General features: G+C 37.2%; 2 long non-coding RNA genes across 2 annotated transcripts in view; one reads left to right on the top strand and one right to left on the bottom strand.

The window, feature by feature from the left end:
• Positions 1 to 3,512: 3,512 nt before the first annotated feature.
• LOC128110720 (uncharacterized) lies at positions 3,513 to 15,029 on the bottom strand. Its single transcript, XR_008218295.1, has 3 exons — positions 14,668 to 15,029; positions 11,623 to 11,696; positions 3,513 to 3,825 (listed from the first exon to the last, which is right to left on the bottom strand). It is a non-coding gene; the product is annotated as an uncharacterized LOC128110720 (long non-coding RNA).
• A 7,997-nt stretch (positions 15,030 to 23,026) lies between these two features.
• Positions 23,027 to 27,047, top strand: part of LOC128110719 (uncharacterized) — a 107,771-nt gene continuing 103,750 nt past the window's right edge. Inside the window, exon 1 of the long non-coding RNA XR_008218293.1 lies at positions 23,027 to 23,164. This is a non-coding gene — a long non-coding RNA (uncharacterized LOC128110719). The remainder of the gene's footprint in view (positions 23,165 to 27,047) is intronic.

Below are 27,047 nucleotides of genomic sequence, written 5' to 3'. Positions count from 1 at the left end.
AAAGAATTTCACTGTGACAAGATCTCATCACAAAATGTCAACAATATGAAAGATTAAGCCAGTATCTGCTTTTTAAAACCCACTTGTAGAAATAGTTGCTGGTGAGAATGACTTAGATAAACTCCAGAACACAGAATTTAAGAAAAGAACAATTGTAAACTTCATCAAAGAATGGAGTTTAGAGAAAGGAGTTAAAGGGGACAGAAAGAAATTGCTCAATGAAATTAAGGACAAAGTGTTTAAAGGAATAAATGCCTGAATGGTGACCCAGAAAGCACAAGCATAAGGCTAACAGAAATGACAAAAGACAAATCCAAGGGTTTAGACCAAAATTCAGCCAGGATATAGAAACACTGGAGATGACTCAAGTTGAAATAAAGGTGGAATTGAAGAACCCAACATATCAGCAAGAAAACCCAAAAGAAAGCTTTACAAGATGAATCAAGAAGAAGGTAGAATATCTGGAATGAAAAATAAGTAAAGTATTCAGACCAAATAAGTACAAGATATGAAAACAAACCAACCAACAAACAACAGCAAGAAAGAAACACACAGGAAATGTGGGACACCATCAGAAAAATCAAACCTGTCCCAAAATGCCACTGGCGTGTGTGTGTGTGTGTGTGTGTGTGTGTGTGTGTGTGTGTGTGTGTGTTTATGTGTGTGTATCCAAAGTAGTCTGTAGCTAGAGTTTTCCTGCCTGGCCCACAGTCAGGACAAATCTTTCTCACCTGCCAGTCCCACAGCCACTCAGACCCGACCAAGTAAACACAGAGACTTATATTGGTTACAAACTGTATGGCCGTGGCAGGCTTCTTGCTAACTGTTCTTACAGCTTAAATTAATCCATTTCCATTAATCTATACCTTGCCACATGGCTCGTGGCTTACCCGCATCTTCACATGCTGTTTCTCATCATGGCGGCTGGCAGTGTCTCTCTGACTCAGCCTTCTACTTCCCAGCTTTATTCTCCTCCTTGTCCCGCCTACACTTCCTGCCTAGCCAATGGCCAATCAGTGTTTTATTTATTGACTAACTAGCAACACATTTGCCATACAGAACATCCCACAGCACTTCCCTTTTTTTTTTTTTTTTTCCAAAAAGGAAGGTTTTAACCTTACAAAGTAAAATTACATATAATTTGGGAATTTGGGCATAGTTTCTCTTGCTACTTCCTGCTGGAGGGGGGCGCTGTATCTTATGGGGAAATAAAGAAAATTTTAGGATTATGGAATAGTCCATGAGGCTGTATTATCTGAGCCAGTTGCCTTCAAACCATTCTGAATGTTGGATCATCTGGGTCATGGTGTCATCGGAGACCTTTCAGGGGGTCTTGGCTGGTCAAACCTGATGTGTCTTAATCTGGAACAAATCCATAGCCTCTGGCTTTCTGTGGGAACAAAAGCAGAGTCTCCTTTCCAAAGCAACATATCCTTATATTCAAATTTTGAAGTCAAGGTACCTTTAAAATATACATTTTGGTATAACTCAACAGCTTTTACAATCAAATGTTTTTCAGCAGTTAAAAATCCCAAAGACAACATAATCTAGATTCTCTGTGTAATATTCATCTTCACGTGGCTTATTTTTTATATTACCTTTACTGTCTCTTTAAAGACTTTATTTTTTAAAACTATGTATTTGTTTATATAACTGTATATATCACCTTTTTTGTCTCTTTTAAGCCTATGTATATTTTATGCACATTGTAAGCTATTACATCTGAATCTGTCTTATTGTGAATCTATTGCCTTAAACTGCAGCAGCTGTGGCTGCTGGCTCCACCCACCTTAGCTTCCCAACATGGTGGTGTTACCTTTTCCACCAGCTCTGGGAGCTATCATGGGTCTATGCTTTTAGCCAAGCAGCGTGTAGTCCAGAAACCTCTTTTTTTTATTTTGTACTAGCAAAGTCTAAATCCACCATGCAGCTTAATATGCCACTTGCAGAGGCCTCATTCCTGCCATATTGTAGGTTGAGCGCACATGCTAGGAACCCACAAGTAGCTCAAACTGGCAGCTGCCGCTCATTTGAGAGAGACAATTAGGAATTGTTTTTAGCTCCGTTTTAGAATCTTTTTTCTCAGGTTTTAGGTGGAAACTCTTGCCACCACGTTGGACGCCATTTGTAGCTAGAGTTTTCCTGCCTGGCCCACAGTCAGGACAAATCTCTCTCACCTGCCAGTCCCACAGCCACTCAGACCCGACCAAGTAAACACAGAGACTTATATTGGTTACAAACTGTATGGCCGTGGCAGGCTTCTTGCTAACTGTTCTTACAGCTTAAATTAATCCATTTCCATTAATCTATACCTTGCCACATGGCTCGTGGCTTACCCGCATCTTCACATGCTGTTTCTCATCATGGCGGCTGGCAGTGTCTCTCTGACTCAGCCTTCCACTTCCCAGCTTTATTCTCCTCCTTGTCCCGCCTACACTTCCTGCCTAGCCAATGGCCAATCAGTGTTTTATTTATTGACTAACTAGCAACACATTTGCCATACAGAACATCCCACAGCAGTAGTCTTCCCTCCTGGGAAAGGACAATTTCTTAAGACAAGAACATCTAAATATTAATTGCTTTACTTCCATGAAATCATCAGGAAAACTGGTGGTATCAACAAAGGCAAGTAGAAACCTAAACTTCAGAGTTTTTTTTGTTTGTTGGTTGGCTGTAATGAGCTCCTCATATCAACCTTTTATCCTAGTTGAATCAGAGATGGATCCATAGGGAGTGGATATTATCACCTCCCTCTTCCTCGAGTAGGAGGGGCTTTCTATCCTCTGCTCAGACCAATCCTACCCTCTTTCCTTGTAATAACACTAGCAGCCATACAGTTTGAATGTCTACCTTGAATGATGTCACAGCAGGTAGTCTCCAAGAAGCCAGTGTTTTAAGTCAGTCATTGTAAAATCTCATATCAATGAAAGTTGAAGAAGAGAAATGATAGGATTTTATCAGTAGGAGCTTGAAAAGGATTATTAAATTCATTTTAAAAAACTAGTAAAAACTTGAAACTAGATGGGAGTTTCTAAAAATTCATACATGGCATCTACAGATTAATTATCTACAGTTAATATTATACTCAAAGGCTAAAGATTGCGTCTCTGTCAAAGTCTGAGAGAACTCTCTTTGCCTAAACCATTGATATGAGCTAGAAGTTCTAAGAACACAACAAGGTAGCAAATGAAATAAAAGTAATGACAAGAAAGGAGTAAACAGGAATAAATAATATTTTCCTTGTTTGCAAGTAACACAATTGTCTACAGGGATGCCACATATACAACTACAAATATTATAAACCTCTTGAATCTGATATTTGAATAGAGTAAGGTAACAGCATATAGATAAGCATGTTAAATCAATTCATTTTAAATGATTCTAATAAATATGATAGACAATTAAAAATATAGTAAAATTTATAATCATTTAGGAAAGCAAATTAACAGTAAATCTGACAAAACATTTGCAAGACTTTTATGCTGAAAACTGTAAAACTTATGGGAGAAGTCAATGAAGATTTTATAAACAGAGAAACATATTGTGTTTGTGTCTTTCAAAGTTCAAAATAGCAAAGATGTCCATTCTCTCCAAAACTGATATATAGTTTTATTCAAATTCTTACCAAAATACACCAAGAGTTTGGATGATATAAATGAAGCTTCCTTGCTTTGAAAAGAAGAAAAAATGTCAGAATCCATTGCTCCATTTCAAGGATCCCCTGTGGGCCACGGGAGTCAACCATGTATGAGGTAGACATACAGACTAGCAGAATAGAAGACAGCACAGAAATAGATGCCTAGGACGTGCTCAGCTCAGGAGATTCTGGGAAAAGTGAAAATGCAATTTAATAGAGAAAATAAATCTTTTCAGCAATTGGTGCTAATGAAATTAGACATCTACTATCAAAAATCAGTTTTGATCTAGGTATAAAAATGGACCATTGACTTAAATGTAGAATATAAAGCTATAAATTCCTAAATAAATAAATAAATACATAAATAAAATACGGAAGTCTTCAGGATATAGAATTCTTCAATGAACTTTTAGGTTTGCTTCCTAAAGAGAAATGTATAATGCTAAAAATTGACAAATTCCAATTCATCAGAATTGAGGAAAAAACTGTTAAGCTCTCATAGGAGGTCCTGTTATGTGAAGAAAATAAGGGCCTGGGATTTCACTACTAGAGAAGATATATGTAGTGGTATTTGCTCCACCCATGACCTTGGGCTATACTGCCTGAAGGAGGCAGCGCTTCCTGCCTTTGTATTTGACTTCTTAAAAGGAAAGGGAGAGGGCTCGCACGTTCCCTTCATTGGGCTTCCTGGTGTGATCGGACAGCCAGGTGGATTTTCTCCCAGTCAGAACAGAGGATGATTTCAGCTGTTTACTCAGTTCTGTATTCATGAGTGTATTTCCTCAATTTATATCTTAATAAATCCCTAATATCCACTAAATAGACCCATGTGGACTGATGTTAACAAGTGGCACCCAATGTGGGGCATGATCCACATAGACCTGGAAAACCTTAAAAAAAGATTCTGAACGCACAGAAATGGAGGCAAGAGCAGCTTCCTAGTTCAGGTGTCTCATTCATGCAGGCTGCCAGAGATACGGCATTTGAGCTTGAGCACAGCATGATGGATTCTGCCATGGTAGGAAATATCTAACAAGCATGAAAGACTGGGCTCTATGTCAAGACTACCTGTGTGTATGTACATGCACAAACAATAAAAATTGTACACTGTGGGAAATATTTGCAAAACACATTTTCCTTAACACTCTGGAATATATAAAGGGTTGCTAAAATAAACCAAAAATAAAGTAAAAAAGATGTAAACATTCCAAATAGATAATGGAAACAAAGCACACAGAACAATAGTGGAGGAACATACACACATAGGAAGTGCAGACATGAAGAGGAGTTCAACACAATGAGCTGGTAGAAAGTTATGAGTTAAAAGCACAACCATGGAGCAAGAATGCAGACCCCCAGCCACAAAAAAGATATGCAAATTATACATCTAATAAAGGATTGCTATTCAACATACACAAAGAACTGTTAAAACTCATTAAGAATATGAATAATCCAGTTTTAAAAATAAACAGAAATCCTGAACAAATTATCACCAAAGAAGAAATAGAAATTGCAAGGAAACTATAAAATGGTCCAACATAGTATGTCATATGTCTCTGTAAGTTAAAACAACAGAGACTTATTTGAATGACCTGAGTCCCAAACACCAATAGATCAGAGCTTGGTGAGGATGTGAGAAAGAGAAATTTGAATTCATTGTTCCTAAAAATGTAACATAGTACATTCAGAATGGAATACTGTCTGTTTCTTATAAAAGCAAGAATATTATTAGACCCAGTAACTGTACATCTTGATAATGACTCAAATGAATGAAAGTACATCCCTGTACAAAGGCTTGCACACAAATGTTTAAAACAGATTTAATCATAATTGCCCAGATTTGGAAGCAAACATCTTCCTCAATGGGAAAAATGGGTAAATTCTGGTATACCCAAAGAGTAGAGTATTAGTAAGCACTAAAAGCAGATGAATAACTGAGCCATGGAGGAAATTCAAATGCATATTACTAAGTGAAAGAATTCAGCCTGGAGAGTTTACACATCATCTGATTCCAACTATGAGATACTCTGGAAAAGGCAAAACTAGGTAGACAGTTAAGAAAGTCAGAGGTTGTCAGGGACTGGAGAAGAAAATAAATAAATTGGAGCACAGGGGATTTTTAGGACAGTGAACTAATCTGTATGTTACAATGGTGGAAGCCTACCATTATACATTTACCAAAGCCCTCAGATTGTGATTCTCAACAGTGAACCTGAAAATAAACTATGGATTGTTTATGTAACATTGACCATCACTAACGCCCAACTATGGTGCGAGATGCCTATGACAATGGAGTTAGGGGCTGTGGGATGTCCTGTATGCTGTGAATATATGTTGCTATGATTGATTGATAAATAAAACACTGACTGGCCAGTAGACAGGCAGGAAGGATAGTGTGGCCGGGACAAGGAGAGAGGAGACTGCTGGGTGGAAGAAGGCTGGGTCAGGAGATGCTGCCAGCCTCTGCAATGAGTAGCAAGATGTCAGTTATGGGTAAGCCACGAGCCACGTGGCAAGGTACAGATTAATAGAAATGGGTTAATTTAAGATATAAGAACAGCTAGCAAGAAGCCTGAGACATTAGGCCATACAGTTTGTAAGTAATATAAGTTTTTTGTGTGTTTACTTGGGTCTGAGGGCTGCGGGAGCCAGGCAGGAACAGAGTAACTACAGCTACAGTTAGGCATGCCTTTATGAGCACATATGGAAACTAGATTTTCTACTTAATTGTGTGAGCTATGAACTTACATTTTTCCTAAGAATTAATTTTTATTGATTAAAAAACATAAGTTAGTACTTAATGCTTGTCTGAATGAGTAAATTATAAAAGAATCAGATGATCAAATGTAAACAAGGAAGCTGGATTACTGAAACATTTCTGGGGGGATACAAAATGATTTAGTCAAGGCTGGAAAACAGTTTGGGGGTTATAGAAGAAAGCGTACAATTTCCACTGTTTCTATCAATTGAACTTCTGGGCATTTATCTCAGACATGAAAATGTATGTTCACTCAAAAAAAATGGGCATGATTGTTCATGGCAGTTGACTTTTTTAATATTTATTTTTGAAATTATTTGTATATATATGCTTGCATATGTTTATGTGCACCATATCTGTGCAGGTTTCTGCAGAGGCCAGAGTACATTGGATCTTCTGAACCTGGACTTATAAATGGTTAGGAGACATCTGCTGTAGCCACTGGACCTGAATCTGAGTCCACTGCAAAAGCAATGGGCTCTCCAAACAGCTGAGCCATCTCTCTAACTAGCCACTCAAATTTTAGTCTTTCTAAACTGGAAAGATTTCAGACATCTTTCAGTGACCTTATTGGTTAAAAAAATGAATTTGCATTTCATTTGTTGCAACCAAACAATAAAAGAAAGACATAAGTAAAAGCAGGCCATATAGACTGATCACCATTATGTTGGATTAAAAAACATCCTAAAGAGTTACATATTTATACGATTCTGTGTTATAACTGAAATCAAGTAATTACAGAAATAGAGAACAGTTAGCAGTTGCCAAGTGTTAGGTGAGTGTAGAGATGGGAGATTAGATATTGTAATTGACAGCAAGAGGGAGGTGCCTTGTGGTGATGGAGATGTTCTGTGTTTTATTGGTATCAATGTGAGCATCTGGTTTCAATAGTAAGGTGTACTTTTTCATCTCTCCTTGGGGAAAAGGAACTCAGATCCTGGTTCATGGTGCATTATTCTTTATGGTTATAGAAGAATAAAATTACTTCAAAATAAATAGTTTTCTTAACTTGTAGTGTGGACTCTGAATCTGTATGAGATGAGAGATTTTTCACAACCTGAAGTATTAATAGTAAACAGAACCAGAGCACATGAAACAACAAACTTACAGGAGACGTACCGCAGACAGAGCTGACACCACATTCTATTTTGGACATATCTTTCCCTTACCTAAATACCTTTAAATTAAAACCAGAGAATATTCACATCGAAGCCATCGTATCTCCAGCTTTCTAACTCCTGTGCTCAGCTGGATTGATTTTGAGGCCGACCTCCATGCACTTAATTAGAGCTGTTTTGGTTGGATTTTTGTTAGCTTTCATGTTGAGGAAAGAGAGCTTAGTGGGCATTTAACTGTGTACAGTAAAATCTTCAGAGGTTAGTTCAATGAATACACTTGTCTTTCACACACACACACACACACACACAAAAAAAAAAAATGGAGGTGCTTGTCTTGAAAATAATCCAGTTTTCTTTACTTGAACGTGCATAACTCAATCACAGAAACTGACATCATTTCTTCCTTTTTTGGAAGCGCTAAATTCAGATTTGTTTACAAGTTGTTCATAGAAAAGAACTATGAAATTTTGAGAAACCTAGGAAATACTGATATTCTTTACTGGTTCAGTGGTACTCACCCAAAGCCAGTGTTACTAAGTAGAAGTAAAGTTAAGGATATAGTTAATTTGAGGGGTCCCCACTGGATCAGGCCCTCCGAATGGGTGAGACAGCTGATTGGCTTGATCTGTTTGGGAGGCATCCAGGCAGTGGGACCAGATCTTGTGCTCATTGCATGAGTTGGCTGTTTGAAACCCGGGGCCTATACAGGATTGTTTGGCTCGGCCTGGGAGGAGGGGACTGGACCTACCTGAACTGAGTCTACCAGGTTGACCTCAGTCTGTGGGGAAGGCTTTGCCCTGGAGGAGATGGGAATGGGGGGGGGGGATTGGGGGGAAGGTGAGGGGGACGGGAGGGGGGAGAACAAGGGAATCCATGGCTGATATGTAGAACTGAATTGTATTGCAAAATAAATTAAAATAAATTAAAAAAAAATAAAGATTTGGGAGTTAATGAATCTTCCTAGCACCCACTCTTACTTTTCCTCGTAAGCTGTGCCAGTGATGCACTTAAAAACAATGCTGTGGCTTAGTGAGGAGTCACTTCCATGACTCACCTGAAAGACTGCTTGATGTTTTCAGTTCTGTAATTTTGCCCAAAAATATGAAAAAGCAGTAATAGAATTAAATGAAAACAGAAGTCTGGTATCAGAATCAGATTCTTCATTCTGATTATCATCTGAGACTATTTCCTGATATATTATCTCAACAGTCAAAGTTGGAGTCAAACTTCATATACTTGGGACTAACTATTAAAGGCTCTTAAAAAGCTCACAAGAAATGTCAATATTTCTATTGGAAACCTAAAATGCTGAAAATATTATTTCTTCTCTAAACCATAATTTCAGTTTTCAAAACCAAATGTTTTTTTTTCTCTTGTGTTTTTATTTGTTTTGCATCAAGGCTCTTGGTCAGCATCTTAAATGTATCATTACATAGACAGAACAAATGAGGGGTTTGCTTCAAACACATGACATGAAAGTCATGGATTATGAACTTGAATCCAGGAATGGCTTTGAAGAAACTATTTTTCACTGACATCATGGCAGGTGATATTTCTAACTTATATCTTCACACAGACTCAGAGAGTCGCACATCGACTGTTGAACTATGCTGTCTTACTTTGAAGTACCATTTATTACCATCAAGACAAAGTACATCCCATCTTCATCATCTCAAGTAAATTCTGACTACAAAATTAGTGTTTCCCAAAGTCTAATGGAACATGGTGTTATTTTTGCTTGCTGCTACATCATTATTTTTCCAATAAAAAAGCCTGTAATAATAGAGCAAATATACAAACATAAAAATAAAATAGAAAGTTGATTATGTTAAAAATTGCTAACACAATGTAAGGTATTCAGATGCAGCTCAATAAAGCTGGGGATAAAGCCTTATATATTGCTTGAGGGCTGTTTCTGAGCCTGCTGATTGAAATATTGAGTGACAGACAGCACATGAAGAAGTCCAAATCTATGCTTCAGTTGTTTCTTAGACTAATCACCAAACTTTAAAGTGGAAGATAAAGAAAGTTAGGAGGATTGGAGTTATTTGTAAAGAGAAGATGAGTCTGAGTGACATTAATTGATCTCAAGTAAATTAGCAATACAAGCGCTTCTACTTCCATTGAGAAAATAATGACTATCATATAATTTATCATCCAAACTGGTGTACATCTGAAAGCAAATGCTTCCTGTTAATGATTAAAGATAGAAAAGGGATGGATTAGGATGTATCATTCAGTTCATCAGGCACTTTTTACTTCATTGTGAGAAAAAGAAAGGAAGAAAGAAAGAGGAGACATTGCCTCTGTCTTAAAAAAAGTACAAGGGTTTGTGCATGGGTGTATGGATATTTTGTTAGCAATTGACATACAACTCTTCAAGGAGTACAAAGGAGAATTTGTCATTTCAGACTATGGAACAATCCAAAAGCTCTACAGATGGGTGGAGCTAGGAGTACTGAGATAAGTCCACTTGATGGAGAAACCTAGACCAAGGCTGTCTAACTGGCTAATAACAAAATTGAGGGTGAAGCCTGTAGTTTCCTGCACTTCATTCTACAACTTTTCATTCACTGTGCTTTTAATAAAAGTCTCCAGGAGAGCAGTGGTGGCCAGATCTTTCCAAGATCTGTTTTACAATTTTCAAGGAAAAAATTGCAGCTTGAAATTTCCTTGTGATTAAGTAACTTTTGACTTGTTCTTTCAAAGCCCTGAGATGTTGGGGGGTTTTATTTACTTGTTGTGTTTGTGTTTCAGGAAGACACTTTGAGACAAGAATTTCCTAGTGAGTTGAAGGTCCTGACAAGGAGCTTTGCGATTTGTATACTGCCTGGTTGGGTTAACAGAACCTTCCCAGCATCATCTTCTAAACTGGCTTTCATCCCTTCCCAGCACAGCAGAAACAGACACAGCTGTGTATATATAACTCAGTGGAAGCCCAACATAAACCCAATTCCCCTACAATGCTTTATTCTGTCCTAAAAATGCACTTATTAGTAGAATGGTGTGCTAGTCTGTAATCTGTGGGGTAAGCTTGCTCCCACATTCACTCAAGATCACCCAAAGTTGTAAAGTTTTGCCTCCACAATTCCACCATTGCTATATATTAATTATTCATTCAGTCAATCAAGCACTCATACCTGAAAAGTATTCTAGTATCATTCTTGTTACATTTTCATGTAAGAATATTAGCTCTTTAAGCGTTCATAAGTTTGTTCTATTTATTTCAGAAATAAAAATTTAAAGACAGAAAAATGTCAATTATACGAAAAATAATGAGCTGTTCTCTTTGAGGAAAAAGGCACACCACATAGAACAAGACAATGGCTGACGCCCTGTGATTGACAGGTGGATATCACATTAGATGAAAATGATAAGAGATTTAGTGGACTGGAGAATAACTTCCTTCTGACAGTGCCCTGACCCTTGACCTGTGGCCTGACTCTTGTTAGCTTCACTAACACAGGGTAATTGTTGCAGGTGTGGGATGAAAGGCAGCTTTACAGAAACTACCAACAGTCAGAGATTTATTTTTGATGACCCCCTAATTTGCTGTTGAGATAAAACCAAAGTTTCGACTGTCTCTGACCTAGAAGAACTTGAAAATTCACCCAATAGATAGGAAGGTTCCAAATGCAGAGAACTTTCTTTAGCATTTGTCTTAAAAAATTTCTATTGCAACAGGGAAGGCGTGTGATATAGTCCAAAGCAAATATGTGACACCATCATACTGAATGCACATTGCACACATAATTGTGGCCTCGGTTTGATAAAGACTAACTTTTCATACTAGGCTTCCTAAATATTTTTGAATATTTGTAAACTCTTACTGTTTTATACTCATAAAGTGTGTCCTATTCTGAAATGACTCATTTATATGCTAATCACCATGTTCAGAAGAAACCAGTTTTGAGTTTACTCGAAGGTTCTGAAGGTAATGGCTTTGTGAGTATTCACAGATGAAAAGGTAACAGTTATGAATGATCATGAAAGCAAGTGTCTTCTCCTTTAAAAATAACATAATGTATACTCCTTTTAGCAATAAACTCTGAAAATACAGTGGAGCAGAGAGAGCTATGCAAACCTGTGATATAGTAGGAGAATATTACCAAGAAAATCAAATGTCCACAGTGTTCCTTCAAATGAAATCATTGCAGTCCCACGGCCATGATGTCAAAGAAAACTGCAGAGGAATGGAATGAAAATTAATTCCCAGCTCATCAATATATCAACATGAAGTCAAAGCCAATGCTTTGAAGTGTTTTCAAAATGCTTCACCTTAAAGTGGACCTGGTTAAGCTTTCAAATGTGAGCCACTAATGTGGTATATTTCACTTTTTTAGAATTTTTAACACTAGAATCACCAGCATGTTGTCACTCAAGATGAAGAAATAGTAACAACTGCTTAGCCACCAGATTTTGGTTCAAAGCATTTGCAAGACAGAAATTACTTTTAAACTCATTGAGGGTTCTTATTAAGGTCACGGGTCTTGACCTTTGAGAATTTTTTCTTATCCAACTGTCATACCAATGATGCACAATTGTTTAAGATAATGAACTAAGGAAAATATAAGGGTTATGTTGATCTTACAGTGATACCAGAGGTAAAGTATTTCAGTTAGTTTAGTAACCGTGTAGCCAAACCCATCTGTTTCCAAAATATCACACTTTCTTTTTTTAAATCATGAAAATAAAGGATTACGCTCATGTAGTGCTTTGTTATGCATAGTTGCTGTAATAATGTCTTCTTCCCAGACTGCCAGCTTTTCAACTGTGATGAGATCATCAGGTAACGGGCAGGATATGAGGCTCTGTGTCCTGTGTTGTTAGCACATTAAAAAAAGAAATAGCTAGGATAATTAACAACTACCTATTTGTCCGTGGGATACATTCATTATGGCACTACAAATTGGGGGTCTCCAAAATCTGTGCAATAAAATTTACTCTTTGTTCAGGAAGTTCCCCTTGGATCTGGGGAACATTCTGGTTTGCTGTGGCTATTGTAATAGTGACAGGCAGTTGACATGTCTCATAGTCTAAATGTAGTGGCAAGCGGGGGGTGGTACAATGACGAAAAAAAATGCCATTCATGCGTGTGCAAAGGAAAGGTGTTTCTTAGCATATTCCAACCTATGTTCAGACTGGAGTTGGGTCTTGGGGGTTGAAGGTCAAATCTGTGAGGTCAAAGCTATTTCTTGTCAATCTTCGTTCACTAATGACACATGAATTGGAAATTAGAACAAAGTAAGTAAAACGAATAGCCAGAAGGTGAGTGTCTGTTTTATTACTCAGAAGAGCTGGGAAATCTGGCCAATTGTTGCCCTATGTGGCTTGAATGACAGTTGTTAAGTTGAAAAAGGGACAGTGTGATGGGAATGCCACTTTAAATCTCAATTACCTCCTCCACTCCAATCAGCTTGGTGGAGCTTTAATGAAGTGCAATTCTCTGTCCTTTTCCTCGTACTTCTATCTCTAGAATGAGCCTCGCATTCAAGTTTGACAGCAGTACAATCAGTTTTCCATTCATCACTGGCCCTGTTTTAACCCTGCTGAAAAAGGGCCTAATGTACGTGGCAGTGATGGCAATTAGGCAGAAAAGTAATATTAGAAACAGACAAAAGCCTGAGTCTTTTAGCATTACAGGTGTTTTTTTTTTCCCCCCATTCTAGACATAAAGGAATAGGCAGTGTTGTTAAGTCCCCTTCTTCAGTCTTCTCTTAAGCTGAAAGTCCAACGATTTCAAGATTCAATTAATTAGAGACATGGAGAGCCAAAGAACAAGGTAAAAGCTAAGTTCTTTCTAACTGAAGACACACTTAGTAATTGGCCCCTTATTAAAATGGATATCTTCTGGGTGTATGTTTAATAAGGTTGATAACAACTCGTCATTTCCTCATTAAGTGAGCACATGAATACACTCTGTATGTAGAAAGGGAATCTTCTAGAGAACAAACAGGAAAATATCAATCTGGTAAATATAGGAATGTAAACCATAAAAATTGAAAAGCCCGGAGAGCTATAACTTTTCAGGATGGGGTCATGTTAAGTGAAGTGAAGTGTGTGTGTGTGTGTGTGTGTGTGTGTGTGTGTGTGTGTGTGTGTCTGTGTGTCTGGTGTGTGTGTGTGTATGTGTGTGTGTGTGTCTGGGGTGTGTGTGTGTGTGTGTGTGTGTGTGTGTGTGTGTGAATGAGTGTGTAAGCTGAGAATTTTTTTAGAAGAAAAGTCTTGGCTCCCCACTCACTTAATTTGAGATTCAAAATATTGAAGCCTTTGAGTTTTATAACCCAGATCAACAATGTTTACTATGATTTTTTAAATTAAACTATAAGGATGGATGACATATTTAATGACTTTTCCATATGTATACAAATACTAGATTTCCAAACCTATACATTTGTATCTGCATGTACAAGTGTCCATGTAATAAACACACTGTATCATTACAATGAAAAGCCACACATGCATGCTTAAGCACCTATGTGTATTTATCTGCACATATTTGCAAATGTGTCCATGCAGTCCATGGAAGTTTAGAAAAGATAAAAGTTCATAGATTTTGTGCATGCATTTAATTGTTGTATGTGCTTTCTTAACGGTTCCTTTTACGCCAATTTTTTAAAATGTCAGCAAGGTTGGGGTACATTTTTTTTTCTTTCTTGTTTTGTTTTGTTTTGTTTGAGATTCCACAGGAACATGTGGCAATGGTGTAAGGATCTTGTTTAAGAGTAAGGGAGGCTTGGAGGGGAGGGGGAAAAAACAGATGCAGCAATTAGGCGGCTCTTGCTGCTCATTGGGGAGGCGGCACAAGTGGGTGATAGCGGCTTTCACCTCTCACACTCCCTTCTCTCCTGCCTGATTCCTAGAACAATTCCTGTCAGAAACACTCTTTGAAAAAGGCTGCATTAGACAATGGCTCTTCACCCTTCTTTTACGCTTTAAGTAGTGGAGCAGAATGCTGCAAGGGGCTGAAAACAAGGCGTAATCTGAGAAAGACGCGCGGGCATTGTTATAACTGTGAAAACCAGAAGAGCCCTTTCAGAGCCGTGACTGAAAGTGCTCGGAAGACCTTTAGTCCTTTGCACTCTCCCAATCACCAATTAGACAAACATTAACATCAATTAAGCTGTTATACGGCACAGGTTCCATATAATTACCTTAATGGGTTGACGCTTTCTTTAGCAGCAATTTCTTAAACAAACTTCATCTTTTGTGCAACAGGCTAAGAAAATTCTCAGCAGGGAGCATTTCCTTTTGTCAAGTTTTCTAAAGAGACAGCTGAATTGTTCTATTTAACAACAAACACCTTCAGTAAGGACCCTCGTCTTGTCCCCGTTCCCACCACATTTGACTACTAGGCTCAAAGCTTATTAACCATCAGAGACAAAAAAAACGGACTGGCCAGGGGAGCCCAGACACATGCAGGGCGGGCAGTACACAAAGGACCAGTGGGTCTGGCACCGGTTTGCAAGCAGACCGTCGGAGAAAGCACCAATTGATTTAGTGCCTAGTTAGTATCCAGAGCGCCAGATCCGTCCTCACCAAAAGCACAAAGAAAATGAAATAGAAAAACAGGATCTTGCTCATAAAACAAGACAAATCTGTCTAATTTATTTTGTACCAGTAAGTGCTAATTAAATGCAAGCTACTCGGATTCTTCCTGTCCCTGCCTCACCTAATTCGCTTAGAATCCCGACAATGCCAGTCTGATTTTTCCCCCTGTTTAACAAACATTCATTTGAAATGTACTCAAATACAGCTATAAAAATACAACCCTTATATCACTTCTATTTTTGCTTCATATAAAGTCCATGTGTTTTTACTCTGTTGTGAAATTATTTAGTGGTGGTGGGGGGAAGCTCTTGGCAGAAACAAGTCCTTAAACATCCTCGTGCATCATACGGAATAAACAACTTGAGATGCATATAATGAACTATAATTGTCCCCCAGCCGAGGGTTGGAGTAACGTATGTAATCAAAATTCACAGTGATTCATTAAAAGTCAGAAGCCTAACTCTCTTAACTGTGGGTTTAAGAGCAGGATAGGGATGAAAAATAATATGTATATGTATTTGCTCTAAATTTGCTAAACTTGCATTTCAAATCTGTTTGTCTGTCTGTCTGTCTGTCTCTCATTTAACATATCTGACTATAACAATATCCTTAGAAACAACCGATTCATTTTACATTTCTAAGGTCAGTGCCCAGACTCCAAAGACCAGTGTTTGTTTCCCTGGGTCCTGGCCTTATGAACTCTTACCACCGCTTTGGGTCAGAGCTCAAGGCCAAAAAATTAAAAGATGATGGCAAATTTATGTTCAGACGTTAACCTTAGTTCACTGTCCCCCTTGACTTGGAAAATAATTCTACACAGAGAAAATAATTCTCAACTGTGTTACCAAAGATCCACATCTGAAAAAAAATACAAATACACCAGAGATCAATTTACTTAACATATCTAATTGATAATATACTTATTACAGGCTTTAAGATTAGAAGATAAAATTAAAGTAATTTTTCTTAAACTTATTCCTAGTAAATTTGATATATAGAATGGTGGCCTTTAAGTATAGTCTTTAGAAATTATTATTACTTTTTTTCTTTATGTTTGCAATGATTTGGTTTTAAAACATATTTTGAGTTTTTCTGGATTACTATATTAGTCCCTCATGACACTACTTTACAAATATGACTATAGTTCTCATATTCTTCATCGCTTATTTCTGTCTGTCTGTTTTAGCATAAATTGGGAATATCACAACTAAATAGTGGAAGCATAAAGTTAATTCAGAAGATTTTAAAAATAGATTAGATACTGCAGTTGCAAAGTGTTTCTTTTCAAAGCATTATCCAAGAATTATACAAATCTGTGTTCTGCTTAGATCCTTAACACATGACACACATAACTAAGTATGATAAAGAGGGACCGGATGTCAGGTAGCAAAGTCACCTTTGTAACCACAAAGAAAATGTGTGGGAATCCAAGATACTTTTGTCTAATTTTCACATTAGGAATAAATCTATAATGTATGAATGGATTTTTTTTTCCATTCAGCACACCAGGCAAAGATCTGAATAATGTTCACATTTTTGACACCCATATCAAACTGAAAACACCTCAATCAACTGTTGGATGGATTTGGCATAATTATTGATACACTTTGCAGGATTTAAAGAGTGAGGATTCAGTGCTCACATACCACATTTGAAATGAACACAACTTATCAAGTGGAGTTCTGACATGTGTGACTCTTAGTATCATTTTGGAAGTGAAATAACCTGTCAGAATTTAAAATGTGTTAACAACTGGATGGATAAATGGCAGGGACATGAAGAGAGGACATGGGGTTGCTTTGAGATCTTGCTGTGGAGTAGAGGCACTGCCTGCCAGCCTAGGAGTAACTACAATAAAAGATTTCCCCTAGGGGTTCTGCACAAAAACTCTGCAGTAGAGTAAACAAACCTACTACACAGTAGATTCTCCCAACTAGCATCTGCAATCTTCCTTACAAAAGCCATTTGCTGATGGCTTTCCAAATATATCCAGGGTGACAACTGATTTATTTTGCCTTTGAAAAGTAGTTATAACCAGTCATTCTTTCAACAAATGTTTAAGATTCTACTATATGCCTGGCATTCTTTTCTGAGTACATTATCAAACTCCAATAGTATAAAATGCCTAACAGCCTCTTGCTAGAGATGTCTTCACTTTACATGGATCAAGGCAATTTATGGAGAAGACACAGACAAAAAAAAAAATGAATCACAAGTACATGCTCAGACTTTGTATAATTCTTCATCGTAATTAATTTCTGTTTGGTGGCTGGTGTGTGGTAGAAGTGTTGGATAATTTGCTGTTGTAGCTTTCCCCATATTCCTTACACAGTTGAGTTTCTATACTCAAAATTTTTCAAGAAAGGACATCCTCTGATCCCCCCTGTTCAATTGCATGGTGTCATTGACATTTATAACATTAATTTTAAGGGCCTATGGTAACTATTTATTTGGTTACAAAATATGATTTCCTTGTCCCTTTCATTTGAATCCTGATAAATAGAGAGCAGAGGGCAGTGTGTAGGGAAGTGAATAGCTAGGATCCAGACAGAGCTCCTTACTTGATTTTTAAAGTATAGTTTGTGGAGTGTGTGTGTGTGTGTGTGTGTGTGTGTGTGTGTGTGTACATGAATTTAGAGACAGGCACTAGTACATGCACATTACACTCTGGAATGCATTGGAGTCTCCAAAATGATAATTATAAATTTCAGATCCTAAAGGGTAAACTAATATATTTTGGTAGCAATGAAACTCATATTGGATAGAATTACTCTTCTGGGAACAATGAGTCAGCTTCAAGCAGCCATATGACTGAGCTGAGCAATGCCCTTGGGTGCCCACAGGATACCGTGTGGAAGTAGGGAAATAGTTAAGAAATGTGTTCATAAATACTCTTAGAAGGAATTAGGGATACATGTTTTATACTACCATCACACACTGATATCACACTTGACCATTTCCTGCTTCTTATGGAAAACTTGAGATACTCCAGGCTATTCATTCTTGCTAAAAACTAGTATTTAAGTGCAATGAAGATGGACAATGATTTCTTTGATTTATAAGTACTTCAAAGCACAAAATGGTCATCACATACAATTGATACATGAGGAAACATGTCTTGGAGGTAGTAACCTAAGAGCAAACATTTCCAGGACAGAAAGGATCACTTTGCCTTCTGCAGTTCTATCACATAGCTCTAGGTCTATAAATATCTCTGTCTAAGCTACACACGTGATTTTGCTGTAGTTTCAATTCAACCTTATTTAATAAATAATACACATACACCCTTACACTGGAAACTGCCAATATGTAGCATCACTACTGGGATTTGGAAATGCTGGCATATTTCTAGCACTTTAAATATTGTGACTATGCATAGATATGAAAAGGGAAGTCCTTACAACCTCTTAGAGGGAGGTAAATGTTTTAAAGCAAAATATAGAAGATTAAATGAGAAGGCAGAACATTAAAATAATACAAAGATAAACACTGTCATATTTATTTCACAGTGTTTCATAGTTCAAAGTAGTAAAGAAAAGACTCATATTGTTAGTGATATTTTAAAGGCAATGAAGTTTTTTTAAATGTTAGATCAATTCTGTTATCTGAGAATCAATAAACCTTTATGTACCCAAGTTCTCCATAAAAAGAAGGATTGGCCAGTGTGTTTGTTTGGGACTACACAATGGTTTTAACCTTTCTTCTTTAATGTTCATTGTCCAACTTAGTTCTTCTTTCTAATCTGATTAAGAATCATATTTTTATAATGCCTTAAAATGGTGCTTCATCCTTCTAATGTCATATCTGAGGTTCAAATACCATTGGAATCAATTCTTTGGTAATCATACTTGGAAAGTTTTGTACTCTGTCACAAAAGCAAACAGCGCTGCTGTTTAATGGAAGGCTGCCAGTGTGCCATTTACTCTCTCATGCTAGTGTGTTAAGTCTTCAAAATCCAGTTCTTTACAAGTCTATGTATAACCTTGGACGTTTGGAGGTCTGTGGGTCAGCAAAGTTCATCTCATTTATTGAATTCTGCTTTGGTTAATCTGCGGTGGCCTACAGCTACTCTGTCGTGTGTGATCTTTCCAAAGTTCAGCTGGGTTAACAAACACGATTTCCGCCTGGTGCATCCCAGTCTATAGGAGAGGCCAAAGCTTTTCATTCAGGCCCTGGAAAGTTTCCTCCTCTTCCACAGGTGGTGTTGTAAACAAGGAAGATTAGGGTGCATCCCAGGCCACGTGTGCTTCCCCACTGCCCCTCCTCCACTCTCCACCACAAAGGAGTGATAGAAGTGCAGGGTTTTAGCACACTCAGAAGGAGAGGGAACAGCAGCGTGTCAACAGGGGAGAAGAGACATGGGCAGGGAAAGTGAAAGTAGGAAATATTGGAAAATGAAGTCAGAAAAATAGCTATAACCCCAAAGAATCCCAGTCTCTTTATCCACAGCTTGTTTGTTTTGCTTTTGATATGGTGTTGGGAACGAAAGTGCAGTAGGTCAATTAGGATTTCAGCTCTGAAAATGGAAGGGGTGGGGTGGGAGTCTCTCCTTCAAAACCTCCTCTTATCCTTTTTTTTCTAGTACAGGGAATCAGAAAAAAGAGTATGATAGAGAAACGCGTGCGTGAGTGAGTGTGTGTGTGTGTGTGTGTGTGTGTGTGTGTGTGTGTGTGTGTAAAATTAACTACATTTGGCTTTTGGGCTTGTCACACAATTACCAAATTAGTTATTCACTAAGAGTATTCATCTAGGATTTGTAACACTTTCCCCACCTTAATTTTAGAATATTCCATGCAAGGGAAAAAATTTCGTTCTTTTTAGTGTGTTCATTAAAAGCCCTTCTCTTAATGCTAGGCTCTGGTGTTACAGTGGCAGCTACTTCTGTCGTCACAATATCAAGATGTTGGATTGAATTTTGAAAATTACAAAGACCTTGCAGGCATGCAGTGGAATTGATCATTCTTTCTATATACTCAATGTAGCCTCATTTGAAGCTTATATATTGACTTTAATACAGCCCTTCATCTCATTTCAACTTATAGAACTTATTAAAAGTATGAAATGGAAAATAGAAAGGTTCCTGAAAGGTTTCAGATCTTTGATAGGCAACACTTATGAAAAAGAGAACCCTTTGCTATTCTTTCTTCATATGAAATTTCGTGAATTGAGCTGATGTTCTGCGATGTAAAGCAAACTGTTCATTATTTACACATGCAAATATGTTCACAATGAGTTCAGAGACATAATAGAGGGTGCTTAATTCCTGTGTTTATAGTAGGAAACCTCAACATGATTTACTTATAAAGACCCAACTTTCCATGTATGCATTTACAGAGGCAAGGGGCTGTGCTCATCTTTCTGGAAAAGCCATCTTGAAAACTTTCCAAATGACTCTCACCCCAGTGCTTTTTAATGAATGAATTTTGGCTTATTTGAAGCTGAGGTAGAGGTCTTATTTTTGTTCAATACTTTTCTTCACAGATTCATAAATTACTCATTGGAGAGGAAGCTTCTCTACTCTATAGCATATCTAAAGATAGTTAGGCAGAGAGAGTTACCGTCTGTGACAATGGGCTGAGGACACTCAAGGGGTAGTCTTGTATATCATTTCTGCAAACCTAGAAGGGAGAACACAGTCTAAATAGTTTGAGCACATATAAATTAAGAGTTGTCTGGAGGGATATCACTTTGGGATTTGAGAGTGTAGATTTTTAGAGTCACTGTATATTGGTATCAAGACATTGAATAAGGCCTTATAGAAGAGTTGGCACTGTATTAAGTAGTCACACAAATTAATGCATTTCCATCTGCTTCTCCAGATACGGGTGTTTCTCTACTCATCAACTCATTAATCACCTACTTAATACCATACTTAAGCCAAAACCTAATTATTGAGTCCAGAACCATAGCATAATATTATGAAGGCAAGAGCATATATATATATGTGTGTGTGTGTGTATGTGTGTGTGTGTGTGTGTGTGTGTGTATATATGCTCTTGCCTGCATATATATATATATATATACGTGTGTGTGTGTGTGTGTGTGTGTGTGTGTGTGTGTGTGTCCCAGTGATTGCTTTGAAGGTTTAAATAGGTTGAAATTGCCATTTTGAATATTGTCATAAATTATGAAAAGCAGTAGTACAGTCAAAAGATAATGGCACATTATTTTCATAGTGCACTATAACTCTGCAACTACAGATGCTATGATCTATCGCAGTAGCTGTGGGTCATTATTTAGTTAATTTAATTAGTCTTAAGTAAATAGAGTTAATCTGTTGAGATATTTGTCAGCATAATTTATGGCCACTTAGAGAGGTAGACTTATAAAGGTATTTAGCAAGAAATATTTTCTTTAACACGTATTGTACTAGCTTAGTTTCAGAACGTAGTTTGTAATTTGCTATACACTGGCAACGCACACACACACACACACACACACACACACACACACACACACACACACACACACACCATCCTGTGGTTAGTTTACTCCTTGCTACTTTAACAATCAGTTACTGCTTTGGTGAAAGCCTAAAGCTTAATCCATTAAGAGCCATTCAGGACAAAACAAACAAATAAAGCTTTAACCACTTCAGTGACACCAGTGCAGAACCAACAACCAGCCTTCTCAGCGAATCCTAGCAATTTTAGGATCAATAGCCTCACCCAGGATGCTACCAAGTGAGGAGAGTCAGAAAATGTGTGCTGCTAGGCTTCAGAGAATGCAGCAAGATACAAACCCATCAGAGAAAGAGAATTTGATACATTTCCCTTTGGAAATGCTCATGCAGTCCTGAGATCTGACACATCCTATCAGTAAGCATGGGGAAAGAAAACAACAACAACGAATTCAAACATCACCTGGGCCTGAAATTTTCACCTGTGCGCCCTGAGAGTTGAGCTGTTAAAATAGCTTTTATTCTTTCTCTAAATTCCAACATACACACACACACACACACACACACACACACACACACACACACACACACACACACACGCAGGCATACACACATGCATGCTCTTAGAAATATAAATATATTTCTTTGAAAACAAATCTTATATCTTTAAAGTATTCCAGAGAGCTTTAAAGCCCACTTAATTCAGGGCTACAGTTTGAACAAGTAGAGCAATGAGTACATTTATATTTGAAAGCAGTAAAAACAAACATTTTTTTCACATAAGATTAAAAGCCTGTTCATTTCCTTTTATTCCAATGTATATTATCTTTTGTGAAAAGTTCCATTAGCTTCTTTTACACATGCTAGACTCCTAAATAATACACCAACACTATAGAATGTGTCTCAGAGAGAAGCTTCACCATCATTCTGTGGACTAAGGAAATAACTTTTTTTTTTTAATTTTATTACCCTGTCCTTTTTAGTTTTGCAAAACAATTTAAAAATACTGTATCCCTTATGGTTCTTAAAAGCCCTTTACATTTGTACTTAATTACAAACTCAGTAATGAAATAGGAGTATTATTTATTATTTATCTCAAAGTGTCAGCTGGCTAGATTTTACCCACAAATTATCTGGAGGCATTAAATTACATGCCTTCGTAGGTAGTCAACAGATAGAGTTGGGATTGCCTGCAGTAGGGTTTACAGGCCAATTTGTTTACTGAATATTGTCTACTCATTTACATTTTTTCTGTTTCTTAAAGTAGATTCTCACTGAAGGAACACTTAATATAAGGAAGCTGCAAAGCAAATATCTTTAGTTTTAAAAGTAAACATCAGATAAAACACAGAGCAATCTTTCCATGAATTGTTAATAAACAATATTGACCATTAATATTTTACAGATTAAAGAAATAAATCATGCTGTAATATATCATTAAAATGCATGGTTTTCCTGCATGTCAGAAGTGCTGTTCAGTTTTGTCTGGATTCATTAAAGCTCTCAGAGCATAAGTGCATTGCCAACCGGAATGTGGGTGGCTGTAATGGCAGCCTGGAGGTTTGTATGGAAAACAAGCATGGTACTGTGAAAAAAATCCTTCTCTCACCCTACAGATACCTGTGCCGAGAGCTTGGGAGGCATTTCCGTAGGTTCACTGTCAAGTGACTGTTACAGTCCCCCTTCACTGAGAAGCAAAGGTAAGTCTGAAAAAATGCACTGAGGAAAGAGGAAAGGGGGTGGGGTGGAACCACCTAAGCCTGAAGCAGCCTAACCAAGTGACAGACACGTAGACAACTCTGATGCTGCCAGAACAACACTCTGCACAGCCCACCAGCAAGCAATTTGTCATAGCGACAAGAATATCCTCCGCAATTTGGCATCAGGGTCCTTGGCCAGCCAACTGCGCCTGTACAGCACGAGTCGTGCTATTCTGCAACATGAAGATGGGAACCAAGGTTCTCGTTATTATGTCCAAATACGTTATTTTATGAAAAACATATCTTTTGTCATAATCAACATAGAGATAGAACGGTAGCAATTGATAATAGCAGGGGGCAATAAAAACTAAATCGAGACAAATATGTGCTGGTATGTTTTTGAGATGCCCCTACTGTTGAGATTTCAGGATGCTTGCTTATATGTTCGATCTTTATGGCAGGCTCCCACAGAGTTTTCTAGAAATGATGAATCCATAGGTACAAGAAGGAACTGGGAGGTTTGGTGAAGTAAATAATTTGCTTTTAGAAGAATGTAGTCTTGGCTTTGTTTTCAACTTCATTTTCTTGTATACATGATGTTGACTAATGTTAGTTTAGAGCAAATCCTTTCTGATTGGTATGGCTTGAAATAAGGCAAAGAATTCAAGGTAAGTTGGGTTATAAAAGTGCAAAGGAAAGACCCTTTGCTCTTTATATTCCTACCCTGGTAATCTTTTGTAAAAGTGCAGTAAAGGAGAGAAGCCAGAAGCACAGGATAAAGGTATCAGATAAATAAGCACAGAGAACTCCCTTGCCAATTACTTGGCATCTTGCTTAGTAATTAATGCCACCGTAATGAAAAAAAAAAAAAAAAAAAAAAAAAAAAAAAAAAAAAAAAAAAAACAAAAAAAAAAACAAGTGGTAGCCACAAAGATTGGGCCTTTTGTGAATTCTATACAGAACCAAACACTCATAAAAATCTTGCTCAAAGCTAGCCTACTTTGGCTCTCTTCACAATCAAAACTTGCTAGAGAAAGAATTAGTACAAACCTAAAGTGTGTGTGTGTGTGTGTGTGTGTGTGTGTGTGTGTTGCAATGTATTATTTAAGAGTGACATCAGATAGTTGTAGAATTGCTGTCTCCAGACAAGAATGTCCTTCATTCCCCAGACATTATGGAATCACGGATGCACTCTGCCAGGAACTAGTATTAAGCTATTCATTGTGTTGTTCACTAGTGGTTCTATGAAAAAATTTTAGCTAACCAAGCTTATGTGGTTATAACTGCCTTGTGATGCATGCTGTATTTCCAAAATCTTATAGACTTCCTGTGTCCTATGAAACATTCAGGAAATGCTAAAAACAGTCAAGACTTAAATAATAATAATTGTAATAGTAATAATGGATATTTTAAAGTATAAAATAATATAATTTAGGCAATTTTTATTATTTAAGGTTTGTAAAAGATTAGAAAATATTCAAATAAATCCATAATAATTTATAAACAATAAATTTAATTATTTAATGCATGTATTATAATTTTATAAAACTACAGCAGTAAGATTTCCAATCTAGCTGCAGTAACTGAATAGTAGTCATGGTTTGGTGTTGGGGAATTAGAGAAGGAGACTTTAATTACAGCATTATGGAAATGATGAGAGTGGAGTGTGTTGACAGCATGTCTATAGAGATGATTAAAGAAAGGCTTAAGATTTAAATCTTGGAGGGATATAGTTAAAGAAAGGGGGAGAACAGAGAAGTGTGTGAGGCGTGTGTGTTCAAGGCTTGACAACACAAAATATAGTGGAGACCATAAAGAAAACTAACCCTACTTTCCTAAGCTTTGCATGGAGGGTGTTTTCCTTGTAAGTCCCATTAGTGTCAATGGGACTCATGCAGCTAAAACCTTGTGTAACTCTTTGACAATTTACTTCCTAGTGTCAAGAAAAGAGTACTACCTACTAAGGGCAATTTACTCATTTTAGTTTGTGCCTCCCATACAAAGATGGATTTGATAGCACATAGCAGGAAGAAAAGAGTGCATTTAAGATTTTGTTAGTGCAGAAGAAGTCATCATCGTGAAACGTTGCCTCACCTTGTTTAACAACAACAATAAACAGAGAAAAGCAATTCAACAAAAGAATATGAAAAGAAGTATGGACTTGATTACAGGAAAAATGGTGATTGCTACTATCAGGATTTTTTTTTTCATTTTAAAATTTCAAGCTCTGAACACAATCACAGGATAATAAGGGTACAGGGAAATTCTTAGGACAGATTGAAGCTCCTGATTGCTTCCTGTTCTGTACACCTCATGCCTTACCTATATAAATACAGCAATGGTATCCTGACAAAACCTTTAATAGCGCAAATACAGCAGGAGGAAAGCTACTGCACACTTCTAGTTATGGGGAGAAAAATAAGTCAATTGGCAGATATCTGCTCCTATATCAGCAGTAAGTAAATTAAGGCACTATAGTCTTTATATTTTTGAGAGCTATAGGGTGAGCATATAAAGAACCATATACTCCATTAAAAAGCCTGATGTCACATAGTGAGCACCACCTCTACAGGCCTTCATTTTCATTACAAACCTTTGACTCCTTTGTTTCAATGTTATACTGCTTTGATAAGGTAATTCTTAAAATTTCAAGCCCTGTAATAGATGTAGGTGGCTGCAGATGGGACACCTGTATTTTCTGCCCATTTTCTGGGATTTGTTTTATGATTTGTCGGTTGGAGAGTAAAGAAGTGAGAACCCATATGGCTCTGCTTTTTAGTGTATGGCTAGAGGAGCAAACCCCCAAAGAACTGCCTATGCACCGAGATGGCTCTGCAATATCTCTCAGTTTTAATAGGTAATGAATGCCTCACATTCTGTACCTAGCTTGCACTTTAATTTAGGTCTGTGGACTGCTGTAGGAGCCACAGAACCATTGCTCTTTGATTGCACCAATTAGCAAATACTGAACACACACACACACACACACACACACACACACACACACACACACAGCCTTGCATTTATGAATGTCTGACTCTTGAAGATTTGAGCAATTATCTCATCAAAACTATTACTGATTTTTACATAGACATCTCAATAATTTGAAAAACTAAAAACTTTCCTAGAGGCATACTGATATTTCTGGGTAGAAATAATACATAATGGTGAATATGGAGATTTGATAAATGAGGGCATTTATAGGAAGAGCATCTCTCAGAATTTAGATGTACTTCTAGACTAAATTCTTGATAACAAATTTTATTTGTGAGGATTCACAGTGAGTCAGAACTCTTGCAATGTGATGTTCCTGGAGGACCGGATTGGGAATTGACAAAATAATGAAAGCATGTGCCATGAGAGAGATGTTGCACTAACTTAAATCATAGACAAAGATAAATGTAAAACATTATAATTCAGGAAGTTTTAGTTTAAAAACTCTTATATACCTCAGAGCATTCCTTGCTTGTGAATAGGTCACAGATCCTTAGAAAAATACACATTGGAAGATGTCCAATCACAAATTGAACAGGATTTAAGTATAGTGCACAAAGCTCTTTAGGTGGCTATTCTATTTTTTCTTACAACTGAACATAGATATAACAACATTTTTTTATACCAATAAAATAAGTTAATAGCAACATTTACAGCAAAAAGAACAGAAGATGAGAGAGGAACAAGGAAAAATCAGTTGGATATTTCAGTGGCTGCTATTGCTATGCTACAGAAATATAACTTCCTTCTACATTTCAGCACCAACATTTCCTTCTGAACAAGACCAACAAGCTCATTCAAGCATTTCATCAAGTCAAAGTACACCATCTGATATCGTCTATCTTTCATTTTATCCTTTCTATGAAGAAGGTACTTTAACTAATTTAAT

This window comes from Peromyscus californicus, unplaced genomic scaffold, assembly GCF_007827085.1.
Source record: "Peromyscus californicus insignis strain IS unplaced genomic scaffold, ASM782708v3 Scaffold_15__1_contigs__length_86483966, whole genome shotgun sequence".
Classification (NCBI taxonomy): Eukaryota; Metazoa; Chordata; class Mammalia; order Rodentia; family Cricetidae; genus Peromyscus; species Peromyscus californicus.
The sequence above is the reverse complement of the archived record's forward strand: the minus strand, read 5'-3'. Positions and strand labels throughout refer to the sequence as shown.